The 12,992-nt window shown below is 37.7% G+C and overlaps 1 long non-coding RNA gene across 1 annotated transcript; it reads left to right on the forward strand.

The window, feature by feature from the left end:
- Window positions 1–6,153: 6,153 nt before the first annotated feature.
- On the forward strand, window positions 6,154–10,457 carry LOC139954792 (uncharacterized). Its single transcript, XR_011788185.1, has 2 exons — window positions 6,154–7,928; window positions 8,859–10,457. It is a non-coding gene; the product is annotated as an uncharacterized lncRNA (long non-coding RNA).
- Window positions 10,458–12,992: the final 2,535 nt, after the last annotated feature.

A 12,992-nucleotide genomic window follows, 5' to 3' on the forward strand; every position in this document is an offset into this window, starting at 1 on the left:
ATCAAAAAGACAAATTTTGCAATTTTTCTGAAAAATATTTTGTTCGAACAGTTGCTTCTTTTTTTTGTGCTTTCTTTTGTTGTTCTAGTATGTGCATGGAATCATGAAATGGTGTCATTTCAGGTTTTTGTCACTTGGCTCGGACCTTCAGTCTGGCCGGGCTATCAATGGACCATCATGTAGACCATCGATCTCACGGACCTTCTGTCTCGTGGAGTTCCCCCCAAAACACAAACTATACTTAAAAATTTAGAGTGCGATATCTGGCAGGTATAGAACATAGAAATTAAATTGCTGATTTTGGGCCTCCGTAATTTATACAATAGAATTTGCAAAACATTGCAATGAGACTTTGAACAACACTCAGTTCACTGGTGATGATTTTATGGTTGCAGTGTAACTGCTCTGTATGAAGCTATGTGTTATTTTCATGTCCGCATATATACAGTATAACTGTTATTGTGGCTTAATTAGGACACAATGATTGACAAATGAATTATAAATTACAATAATGTTACAATAATGGTTTCAGCATGAGATTGCATTTGGTTCACTAGCGGCAAGCAAGCAAAATCTTTATGTTATACACAATGATAAATGTCTATTATAAAACTTATATAATTGTTCTCAAAATGCAAATCTTGGGCCCTTTGTCTATTTTCACATTTATACCAAATCCTGTGTTGGCCATTGGGCCTTTCCTGAGGTTGCTTCTGCAGCCCTGTTACATGAAAAAAAATTGTTGGTATTTTTGGACACCCCAATGTCCAATTGGACCAACACCCTAAAATAGTTATCCTGCTCTGTTCACATAATCAAATTATGTGTTGACCATGGGCCCATAATGACTGTTCCATGGGAACCAGGAAAAAGTTGTAATGAATGCAAAAACTGTTCAACTACAAGATTGATTCTGGTTTTTTTTCATGACAAATCAAGTCTGGGCCAAGGGCCCTTGGATTTTTTTGGGCTCTGGTAGAGGATACATTTTTTTCATGTTTTTTTTGAATACCCAATAACCATAAGGGGTAGCATCGCTAAAAGAACCACCCTGCTCTCTTTTACATGATTAAATAATCTGTGGCCCACAGCACATTTCTGTGGTTGCTGCCTGGGTCTATTAAAAATAGTATACAGTTGCTGTAATTGGTGGTCCAAAGGGTCCTGTACCAATAAAAGAGAACTGCTATCTTTGTGAGTCATGTGAGGGCCACATGAACTTTTTTGGCTGCTGCCTGCATAGGCCCTGGTACAAAAGTTCCTGTATTTGATATTTACGTACCACAATGTCTTATGGGTGTACTGCAAAAAAGGATTATCCTTGTACATTTGGGCCCCAATTTGATGACCCCTAGACGACATACACAGGGCATGACATAGCGGGAACATATGATCTGAAATCCTGGTCATACAGGGATATATACTCTGCCAATCAAACTCCTTGACTCTTTTCACATGATTAAATATTCCGGGTTCCTGGTCCAGTTGACATCACATTAATGCAGACTGGGTTGAAACAGGGAGTTTCTACAGAGCAACTCCCTGGTTTAAAGAACAGGCAGGCCAAGTGCAGTGTAAAGCTAAGCCCACTAAAAGAAGTCAATCATCAGTCATATTTAACAGCACTCATTTGTTGGCGTTGTAAACAGGAAATCATTAAGACCATTTAAAAAGGAAAATCTCATCTTTTCTTGAATGCTGAAATGTTATTGGCATCCAAGTGTATTTCCAGTGGACAAGATATCCATGTGAATCATTAGCTTTTATCTCCCTAAGGCCTGAACAAGCTGTAAATGGGACTAATTTCCATTAAAACTGTAGAAAATGCAAGTTATTTTCAGCTGTTTAGTCATCAGTGAAAATCCATCACCAAGGTCAGGCTCCAGCTGTACCTAGGCCTAAATACAACCCTGCCTAGGAGTAACTTGGCCAGCTGTACATCAGAACAAAAACAATTGATTAACTTCCAGTGTTTATACAGTAGTAAACACAGGTTCAAATATTGTGGAATTTTTTGGCTCATTTGAAAAGTTCATGAATTTATTTACAAGCAAATAACAAGGATACCAGTTGGATTTCTATCCTTGCTTCAGTCTGTGTTTATTTGTCATCACATTGATTGCACTTGCATATCAGTTACTAGGGATATGGCATGTATTTATCATATAGGCCTATTTATTTTCAAGATATCAAGAAACACAACACAAGAGAGTAGACTGATGTAAATTTTCTAATTTCTGAAGGACTGTGTTAGGTCATTAATATACCCTGAAGGTCTTTTAAAAAGAAGCCTGTCACTGTATCTTCACTTTTCCCCATGCATAAATAATTCAAAGAAAGGAAAAGGTTTTTATTTCAAGATAGTAGGTTTTCTGGGCAGAGAGAGATGAAAGAAGAAAACTTGAACAACTGCATTTGTAAACAAACACTTGTCATTGTAGTGCCTGATGAATGTCAACCTTAGTTGATGATTTTCAATGGAGGGGTCTTTGTTACTGAAAGTCCTTTTAAAGTTATTTCTGTCACAAAGAAACAAGTTCATCGTTTGGGCCTTTAACGTAGACCAAAGCTAAACTATATTTTGTAATGTTTATATACTGTACTCTAGGAATAATGATTACTAAAACCAGATGTCAGAACCAAGCTGTAAATCACGAGTCAAGCCTTTTTCGGACATGACAGAAAATACACAGGGTCCTGGACACTGGTCAAAAGAAACAACATGTTAACATTACCTCGCCTAGTTAGTGAAATTTGACGAGCACATATGGAACATTCAAAGGCCTAGTCTATCAATTCAATTGCAACACCTTCCGGTCTATTAAAAACTGCTTTGTCAATGTCTTGGCCCTGGTTTATTATGATTCAAAACACGTAATATATGCCATACGCTGCTATAGTATATAATGCCATGCTACAATACTAATGTTACGAGTGCCTATGTTGCAAGAGCTGAAGTAGTACAGATAACACTGAGTCGTTGCGGATAAACATGATTAACATTTGTTGCTTGCAACTTTTTGGCAAGATGATTTTAACTCAAATGCGTTCAATGTTACCTGTCTTGTTCAAGTCGAGAATAAAAGTCGAGAATTTAACGTATTGTTTAGAAGAAGTATGCTACTCAAGGAGAGATATTTTCTTAACGTGTGCAGAATTCATTGTTTCCCGCCAAAATTCTTTGCAAATCTATGCCTGGATTATTTCCTGCGTAGCCAACCTGTAAATTTGAGATTGCTGTGAAGATTGTATGTTCAGCTGGCATTCACTAGCCAGCCATGTACAGTATATGATGGAGCGAGCTGGTAGTCCCAATATTGTAGCATGCACTACAATTACCATAAGAGTCCTCCTTGCTTCCCTATTGCAATGATTTTAAGTATATTTCCTCTCACATTCAAAATGAGAAAACTGAGTGGTGGTTGCAAATTGTTTTGCCATGCACTTATTCATGGGATAACCTCTATATTTCCATTTGTCATGTCATTAATTCCTTTGCAGTGGGAGGCTTCTGGACCACAGGCTTACTTGCAAGTAAACAGAAGGGTCACTGTGAAGTGATGTGTTATCACCAGTATCCATTTAATGTGATGAGAATATACCTTGCCATGAATCATGATATTGTCACATGTGACTAGTATCAGTGGTAAAGCAGGGAGTTGGATAAAGAGTATACTGGTACTCTACCATTACATATCAGGTCTAAAGACCAGAACTAATCAATTTTAGGAACTGATTTGGGGTTTTATTAGATTATTTTCTTGTTAGATTATATTCACCTTTGCTGTCCTTAAATTGCCAACAAGGAAGTATCTTTTTGCATTGACCTTGTTGACCTGCCCCCACCCAAAGAGAACAAACAAAGAAACAAGAAAATCAAAGCAGATGTTGAATTTGTTGTTGAAGTGCCCAATGCTATCTGCTGTGCAGTCACATTTGTTGTCATGCAGACTACATTTAGTGTGTTCATATTGAAGCTATGTACAGTAATCATGCTACGAAAGCATGCAACTAACCTTAATTTGATCTTACCAATATGACATGTACACTAAGGTTATCTAGTGTATACATTGCAAAAGTACTACAGGTAGGGAGTAAGGTGGGGGGGGGGTGTCAAAAGGTCTGAGCAAAATAAAATATGACAGAGACAGAAATTCAGCCATTGTACTATGTTCAAACAAACGGTCAGGAACGGGGCAGGAATCTTTCCCCAATTAAATGGCTGAATCCTACAATATACATAGTCTATCAACATGCACATGAGGAGGTTACTTGTACATAAAACAACCCATCAACACAATCTACATGTACAGTATAAATTCATGAGAATTTTGTTGACACAATCAAAGGTCTGTGAATCTACAAAATTAATCACATACTGTATGGCTGTAATTGTTTGAGAACTTTGTCCACACAAATGACACAAATCAGACATGTGAATATAATTGAGATCAGGAAAATTTAACACAGTATCTTGAGTGAAAATAGAGTGACTTGCTCCATTAATTTTCTGTATTCTTTACTGATTTACTAAGTTATAAAGTAGCATTAACAGTGAGAATTGTTGAGTCAATGTACTATTTTATCCTTTATTAAAAAACCTTTATTACATTACCAGTAAGTGTGCACCTAACATTTGCCACACAAATCCAAACCCATGTACAATATTGTGTAGTAAGAACAGTATTGTGGAGTTCATATGGTTTGATTTTACTTGTAATTTACATTTGATTGCAAAAGTTTTTGATAATAATTCACTGCAGGGACTGGATTAAGGAACTTTTAAGTCTTGGCTACCCTTGAGAAACAATTTCCAGATTTGCAGTATCTAACACAAAAATGACATCCTAATAGGATTATGATCTAAACTAATATGGCAGATGTTTAGCCACAAGTTTGGCAAACCTGAAACGAAACAAACATTGGAGGGATGTGATACAGGCCTAGGTCTTATAGCCTACAGTAGTTCTCACCTCTTCAACCGAATCAAACTCTCAATGGGCCGAGACAAAAATAAGTGCAACTTCGCTACCAAATGAATCTTTAGACATGAGCAAAACTTTTAACAAGATTGTAGTGTGTAGATTCACGATTGCAGGGTTTCGCTAGTCGCACCTTAACTGAAACGCGTTGGCTTTTCTCCTGGGGAGGATGTACGCTCAGAGATCGGCATGATTTGAAAGTTCAGATCGTATTTAAACTTCTCAAACCGACCTTTTGTTGATGAAAATTGCACCAAATAGGAAAATTCAACCACTAAATACAGTAAGGTATAAGTAATCCAGTGAAGACTCTTAGAATATTAAAACAATCATCAAAGGTAAAACTCATTTGCGTGCATGGCTAAGGTGAATCACGCTACTTGAAAGGGAAATATTTATGTACAGTAATTAATATACAAGCCAAGGGCATGGGAACCGGGGAGCCCCCCCAGTGAAAAATGTGGAGGGGCGGAAGCATCATTCCGCCCCCCCCCCGGTTCCCAAATCAGAAAACCCCTTTTTCATTTCCAAATGAGAAAAAAATCTCATTTGGAGCACCAATTGTATCTAAGGCCAGGTGAAAATGCAAAATTATACACAAAATGGAGTGGGTGGGTTGAAGTGTGCTGTATATTGTACCAAATTGCATCTGAGGCCACCTGAAAATGCCAAAAAAAATCCAAAGCGGAGGGGACACCCCCTTCCTCCCCCAGGCCGGCCATCAGTCTTCAGCCCCCCACCAAAAAGTACCTTCCTATGCCACTGATACAAGCTAATGTTCAAAGCTAATAACCTTGAAAGGTGCAGAGACGACCAGTGACCAAAAGTGAACATCAGTGTTACTAGAGGGCCGATTTTCACATGTGGGCCGAGCCCACAAAGTTTGGAGACCCATAACTTGAAAAGTAAAGGTCCAATATTGATGGAAAAAGTGTCACTTTAAAGCTAATGCAATGGGATTTAACAATTCACTGTCAGATATAAGGTAGACTACATTAATCAATAATTGAACATTTGACCTTTACTTTGACTTTGGAAATTACCTTGTGAAACCATTTCGTATTCTTCATAATTCTGAATTTTTTGATAACCTACCTATAATTTCAAAGAAAAGTTTGGTTGCACTTTTTGAAGTTTTGAAACTTTGTATCTCTGTAACAGGCACCTGAAAATAGTCATCTCACCAATTCTATAAGTTATCATGCAATTTACACTGAGTAACACAATTAAGATGCAGGAAAAGTGACACACCAAAATATTTGCATAATTTGTAATACAAGACAGCATTCAACTGTGATATCTCTCTCTAAGCATTACGATGTGTAAATTATAACTGTAAATACTGTGCTACTCCAGGCAAGAATGTTAATTCAGAATCCATTGTTCTATTGACATATATGGATGCTATATGATATCATACAGGCCTATAAATTTACAAACAAATCTTTCGTTGGCGCCAAAATCAAGTTGATCAGTTTCTACGTTGTTTCTTCGTATATATAATTAAGATATATGTCGTAGAATTTACCTACAACATTTATTTTGTGATAAATGATCTATTTAATGATAGTGTAAATTTATTCCCTGACAGGTGTGACAACTGCATTCAGTGTAAATATACCTTGAATTTCAGGATAAACTAGAACAAAACAGGCCAAATGCCATACATGTCTAGTAGATATCCGTAAATCTCAAATAATTTTGGCCCTTATCTTGTTATTTCTAAGCCAAATCCCTTCAAAGATGTATGTGTGAGAGTCAACTAATGTTTGTGTCACCTGCAGTGTTAGATTGACTAGAACAAAATTGAAAGTGCATGCTTATGTATAGGGCTATATCCAGGAACATAAAATCTGGTGAGTTTTTTGGTCTATGCTTAGGATACTGTACATGCAACAAGAGTCCATCAAAATTATATTTTGGATGAGAAACAAAATGTGCATTGATGACATTACTTGAAGTAACCATTTCACTCAATAAATAGGATTTTATTACAAGGTCTTTGATATATTTATGATGATCAATGTGTATACCTGAGGTGTGCTAGTTTTTTCTATCAAATTTCAGGAAAAAGTTTGAAAATTGTTGTTTAAACACTTATTTTCAATAGGAGACACATATTCCTGCTCATGTATAGCAAGTAATTCTGTTTGCCACATCAAATTTCCACATACTAGGGCTCCAACATAAAAGAAGTACCCCAACACACTGTACTGTATAATCACACTCTTTTATTCTTTTATTCAGGCCACTCTTTTATTCTGCTCATCTTCATTGACATAAACTATCGACACAATAGGGTATACATGTTTCCTGTTTATCTGGTCTTGGGGTAGTGTTCAGGTTCAGCTGAAGAGAATTACTACTCTAGCTTTTTCACACTGGTGCTTCTTTTGTTGGCTGTTTTGAGTGATCAGGGATTTATCTTAATAGTCCATCGGGGCAGGCTCGATATCGTTCACTGTCGTTGCACATATTTAGTACCAAGGTTTGATCACATATTATGGTGTGTTTTCATATGCTTATTACAATTCTCGATGTTGGATGGTTCGGGAAGTGTTATCTTAAGAGTAAACAGCAGTTTAAGACGGAATCATTTAGTCCGCTTTGCGTTGTTAGGACTTCTCCGAACGCAGCGATTTTTTCACTCAAGAGCCAATCAAAATCCTTATTGTATGGCATGTGATATGTCAGCTGATACAGAAACTGCTCGGCTCGGCGTGATGTTTATGCACAGACTGTGTGTATGTAACGTTTGTACGTGTTTACAATTAGTCTGCATAACGTACTGCATAACAAGAGAACGATGGGCTGAAAGTCTAACGAAATTTACAGCCAACAGTTGGCAAACCGACGTCAAATGTGCCGAGATATGAAGCAGTATTGAGAGTGGCAAAGTTTCATACCTAGAAGGTGCTTCCATGATTCAGTACACGAACGATGAAGGTAATTCAAGGCCTGTTACTAATACTCATGTTAGAGCATTACTGTGACAAGAAAACTTCCTCAAGTGATACGAATGCCAACTATGAAAATTTAGGACAAGGCTCTTCAATACTATACTATTACTAGTTTGCCTTAGACTAGAAGTGATTAACGTAGCACCCATGAAGGATAGATCGACAGCTACTATATACTGGTATCTGTTATATTTATGTCATGTTTTATTTGCCATGAAACAAAGAAATGAAATCAACACCAGTGTAGGTTCCATAGGCAGACTAACGTTAGGCCTATCAATATTCAATGTCAGCCTAGGCCTATGGTCTAGCCTCTAGTCTTGTATTAATTTGTCAAAACAGGGCCTAACTAAGCCCAGAGCATGTCTCCATGGCTGCTGGTAGTACTGGCACACACACAAACAAATGTAGCGTGTAATGTAGCTTATATATAGGCCACTAAGTAAATAGGCCTAGGCAATGCTACAGTATTGCCTAGTCTCAGATCCCTTCTTGTATTTTGTACACCTAACAAAGCGAGTTGGCACATGTAAGTTTCCAGCTAATTTAGCATCAGCATGGCACTCGATATAGTTGCACCTATAGCCTTATTACAGCTCTTTAAAAATTTGGAAAAAAATATTTCATATCAAAGCATCTTGCTTGGTTTAGTTTACTTTGATGCATGTATGGAGAGGCCTTCTTTTAGTATGGGAAATCCGGTCAAGTAGCATTGCATGTGTTCTCAAACCTTTGTAGTGTGTGGGTTTGTAACTATACCCTACCAAGCTCATGGCTCCAGACTTACACTGAAATAAATGGAGGCATATTAGTCAGTTGAGTTCCAGTGTAGACAATTAATGTGAACCACAGCGGATCAACAGGACAATTCAAAATACTGTATCAACCAAACAAATTTTTTTTTGATTTGTTGCAGATGAAAGTGCAGGCCCATCGGCGCCAAAGACAAGGATATTTGCGGTGCTCCCTCTACAGAGATTTCTCTGGCACAATCAGGACTCAAGTTTTCAAAAGGAAGAAGATATGTTAGCGGGCAGACAGAACAGCTGTCTCAGTGTCTGACACGAGATGCTGAAAAACAGCTCAAAGAAGCTGCTGTGATGAAAGGATGACAGTGCTATTGCCCAAGACATTCTGTCTTCACATAAAAGAGGAAGACTACTTCTTCCTAAGCAAGTGGCTTTGGGTGTTGGTCATGTTGATAGTGACGAGGAAGTCATATCACTCAGAAAGGACTGTTTGTGTAACCAAAGCATAACATGGTCAATATTTTGTTAGTGTTTATGTTGATCATTTTCTTTCATTTTCCATATTTGTTTAATTCATTTCATCTTTTCCATTCTTTTTCTTATTTTGTTTTATTCATTTGACAATGAATAACTTACTTTGGTAGATTGAGGAGTTCCCTAAAGTTTCGCTTTTATGCTACTACTACAGGGCAACAGTTTGTGGTCAGGTGGCCCTGTGTGACCTTTGTCATTTTTGAACATAGTTATTGTTTTGTGTGGCCCTTGTTTTCTAGGAATACATGTAATGGCTCCAAGCCTCTATCACTTTGGAGAACTGTGGGAGAAATAGACAGTTTAATAGCTATTTTGTTTTGGTAGGAATATTCTTGGTGATGGATGTGTAACAAAAAATTTATTTAAGGACACTGATGAGACCCATATATAAGTTTAGATTCGGGTTAAGTAATGTGCCTGGTAATTATTTAGTAATTTAATTGACAGCTGATAGGTCAATGGGCCCAGATACCAGGGAGTGAAGAGCAAGCTGGTCAAGAGCAGTTCAGTGAGCAAACCTACCCCAGTGACTTCCACAACAGAGTGAACCTGCCTCTGATCGAAGTAACCCAAGGAAGTAATTATATTTCGCGACTTTTTAGTTGGTTGACCCGCGCCGCGATTGTGTTCTAACTTAGGACTTTTAGGCAGTTTATTTTCAAATAAGTTCAGTGGATATCTTGTTAGATGTAACAGCTCTGATCTGTTAGTTACCCATTTATATCATTTAAATTTTTCTTAAGTGACCCCATTGTTTTTAATACAAGATTCATGTGCATAGTAAACCTACTATTTTTCCTTATGTTTACTTTTGTGTGAGCGTTTCGCCTTTTCAAGTTGTCCCCATGATCTCAGAGTCATCCGGTCCTTCTCTCATGGGAAGGTGCTACTTATAATTTTCCCAAACCTAAAAACATATATTTTTGCCTGGTCACTGCGTTTTTGACCAGCTACATTTGCGTTAAAGGTGAGTCTCGAGGCAGACTTCAGGAGACGGACAGTGTTTAAAAATGCATTTGTTCAAATTATGTTTAACACAACATAAATTTGTTGTTTTCGAACAATAACACTGCTTTAAGAATCCAACAACTCTTAAAATATTCTTCGGACATTCCTCTTTTACTTCAGCCAACACATCCTGGTTCTTAATACTGTGTTTAATTATTTTATCATCTTGCTGTGACAAGGAACTGCTCTGTTTAATTGTCGTACAGTAAAACGTATAAGAATGACGTTATTTGTTTATTATTTACTCTTTACATAACACCTCTCTTAGCACCCAACAACTGTTACAATGTTCTTCAGACGTTCCTATATAGCTTTCAACCAACATTACCTTGTCCTAAGTACTGTTAGTGCAAGAACATTTAAATTATGTTATCATCTTGCTGTGACAAGAAACTGCTCTATTTTCATTATAGTACAACGTATAAGAGTGACGTCATATGTATATTGTTTACTCGTAAAATAACACCTCTCCTAGCACCCAACAACTATTTAAATATCATGATATCGCTCCATTACTTTCAACCAACACTTCCTGTTTCTAAATAAGTGCAAGAACAATTAAATTATGTCGTTTCCATGTTGCTGTTACAAGGAACTCCTGAGTTTTGATTGCCGTCCAACCTATAACAGTGAGGTCATATGTTTACTGTTTACTTGTAAAGTATTACCTCCTTTAGCATCCAACAACTCTTCAAGCATTCTAAGGACATTTCTTTACAACATCCAACCAACAAACCTTCAAGTTGGTTCTAAATAGGTTTAGTAACATTTAAAAACTATTATCATGTTGCTGTGAATAGTCGTTGCTGATTTTCAATTTAGCCCACACTTCCTAGTGAGGTCATTTGTTGTTTACATGCAAGGTAACACCTCTCCAAGCATCCAATAACTCCTAAGATAATCTCAGGACATCCCTGTAAAACTATCAACAAAAACATGTAGGTTATAATAAGTGCAAGACCATTTAAATGCCATTTTCATGTTGCTGTGACAAGGAACTGCTTTGTTGTAATTGTCTTACACCGTACAAGAGTGACGTCATTTGTTTGTTGTTTACTCGAAAAATAACACCTCTCCAATCATCCAACATCGTGAAAAATGTTCCTAGGACATCCCTCTACAACTTCCAACCAACAAACCTTGGTACTAAATATGTGCAACGAAACTCGTTTTTTAAGCACATTTTGAGGCCTGCCCCGATAAACTATAAGATTTGTTTGCTGGAGAATATTAATTGATGTATAGAGGCAATAACAATGGTGAATGAAGCAGTCATTAATTTTATGAACTGTTAATTACACAATTAACTTCAAGTTCTTAATCACTAACATGCCCTCAGTAAACTTACCAGAAGGAACAGCAAGAAATGTGGAGTTACTATGCCAAATTTGACTGCACTAGAAAATCTATTATATTAAGGAAGATGCACAAGTTCTATATTCTACACAATCCAAACATGGGTGCACTTTAGCAACAGTTGCAGTGGGTATTGTTGAGACAAAAACATACGATTAATTGTGCTTTAAGCTATATCATGATCTGCAGTTCCTGGCAATAGCTGAATGTGACAACTGGATTAATTTCTAAAAGTACAAGATAGAGTGCACAGTAAGCATTGTCCACAGTCTGAAACTGTATAAGAGAACAATGTTAGGAGCGCAAGTAAATACTAACATGGTTTGATTGTGCTTGAACTTAAGTTCAATTGATTCATATGGACAAATATTGTCTGCAAACACTGAAAGAGGAGTCACAGTTTTTAAATATTTTGGTTCATACCTATTTTGATAAGGCCAGTTACAATGTAAAATACACATTACGCATCGTCCACACAATCTGAAACTGTACAAGAGTACAATGTTAGAAGTAAAAGTGACTACAAACATGGCTTGACTGTGCTTGAACGTAATTTCAATTGATTTACTAACCAAACTATTGTCCCCAGAGACTGGAAAAGGAGATATTAATGTTTAAGGTTAAGGCTGTTACAGATCGGATAACTTACACAATGACAGGTGACCGAACAACTCCCCCTGGAAAATTACCCCCCGGACAATTACCCTCCAGAAAACTCCCCCCCCCCTGGACAATTACCCCCGGACAATTCCCATCCAGACAATTCCCACCCCGGACAGTTCCCACCCCAGACAATTCCCCCCTGAACAATTCCCATCCCGGACAATTACCCCCAGGTCAATAACCCTCCCGGACAATTTCCCCCCGGACTATTCCCCCCCCCCCCAAGACAATTTCCCCCGGACAATTGCCCACAGAAAATTGTCAATCGGGAGCACCCAATTGGTACGATTTTAGAGGCTTTTGCTCCCAAATGTTGTCCCCCTACTCACGAAGCAGGGGGTATCCAGGATTTTCTAACCCGGGGGGCGCGAATTACTATCTAAGGGGAGCACCACCATCGGTTGGCGTGCAGCTTAGAAGACAATTTCGGGTTTTGATTCCCCCCAGATTACCGGAAATGGCACTTCTCGGGCTTGAAATGACCAACCAGATGTACACTTTTGCCTGAGAACCAAGAATTTCCCAATAGTTTTTTTGGTTCATCCATAACCGTTTTGAAGATGTCAACACAGTCACACATCATGTTCGACTTCATCACATCTCCTGTGGATCATTGGTTTTTGTAGGTGATTGAACGTCGCGGCCCACAATACCCGTAAGCACCATTTTTGAGGTTTTAAGCCCATTATTTGTTCACAATTTTGAAATTCACAATTATATAAATAATTTCACTTCAAAAC

This window comes from Apostichopus japonicus, chromosome 17 (genome assembly GCF_037975245.1).
Source record: "Apostichopus japonicus isolate 1M-3 chromosome 17, ASM3797524v1, whole genome shotgun sequence".
Lineage (NCBI taxonomy): Eukaryota > Metazoa > Echinodermata > Holothuroidea > Aspidochirotida > Stichopodidae > Apostichopus > Apostichopus japonicus.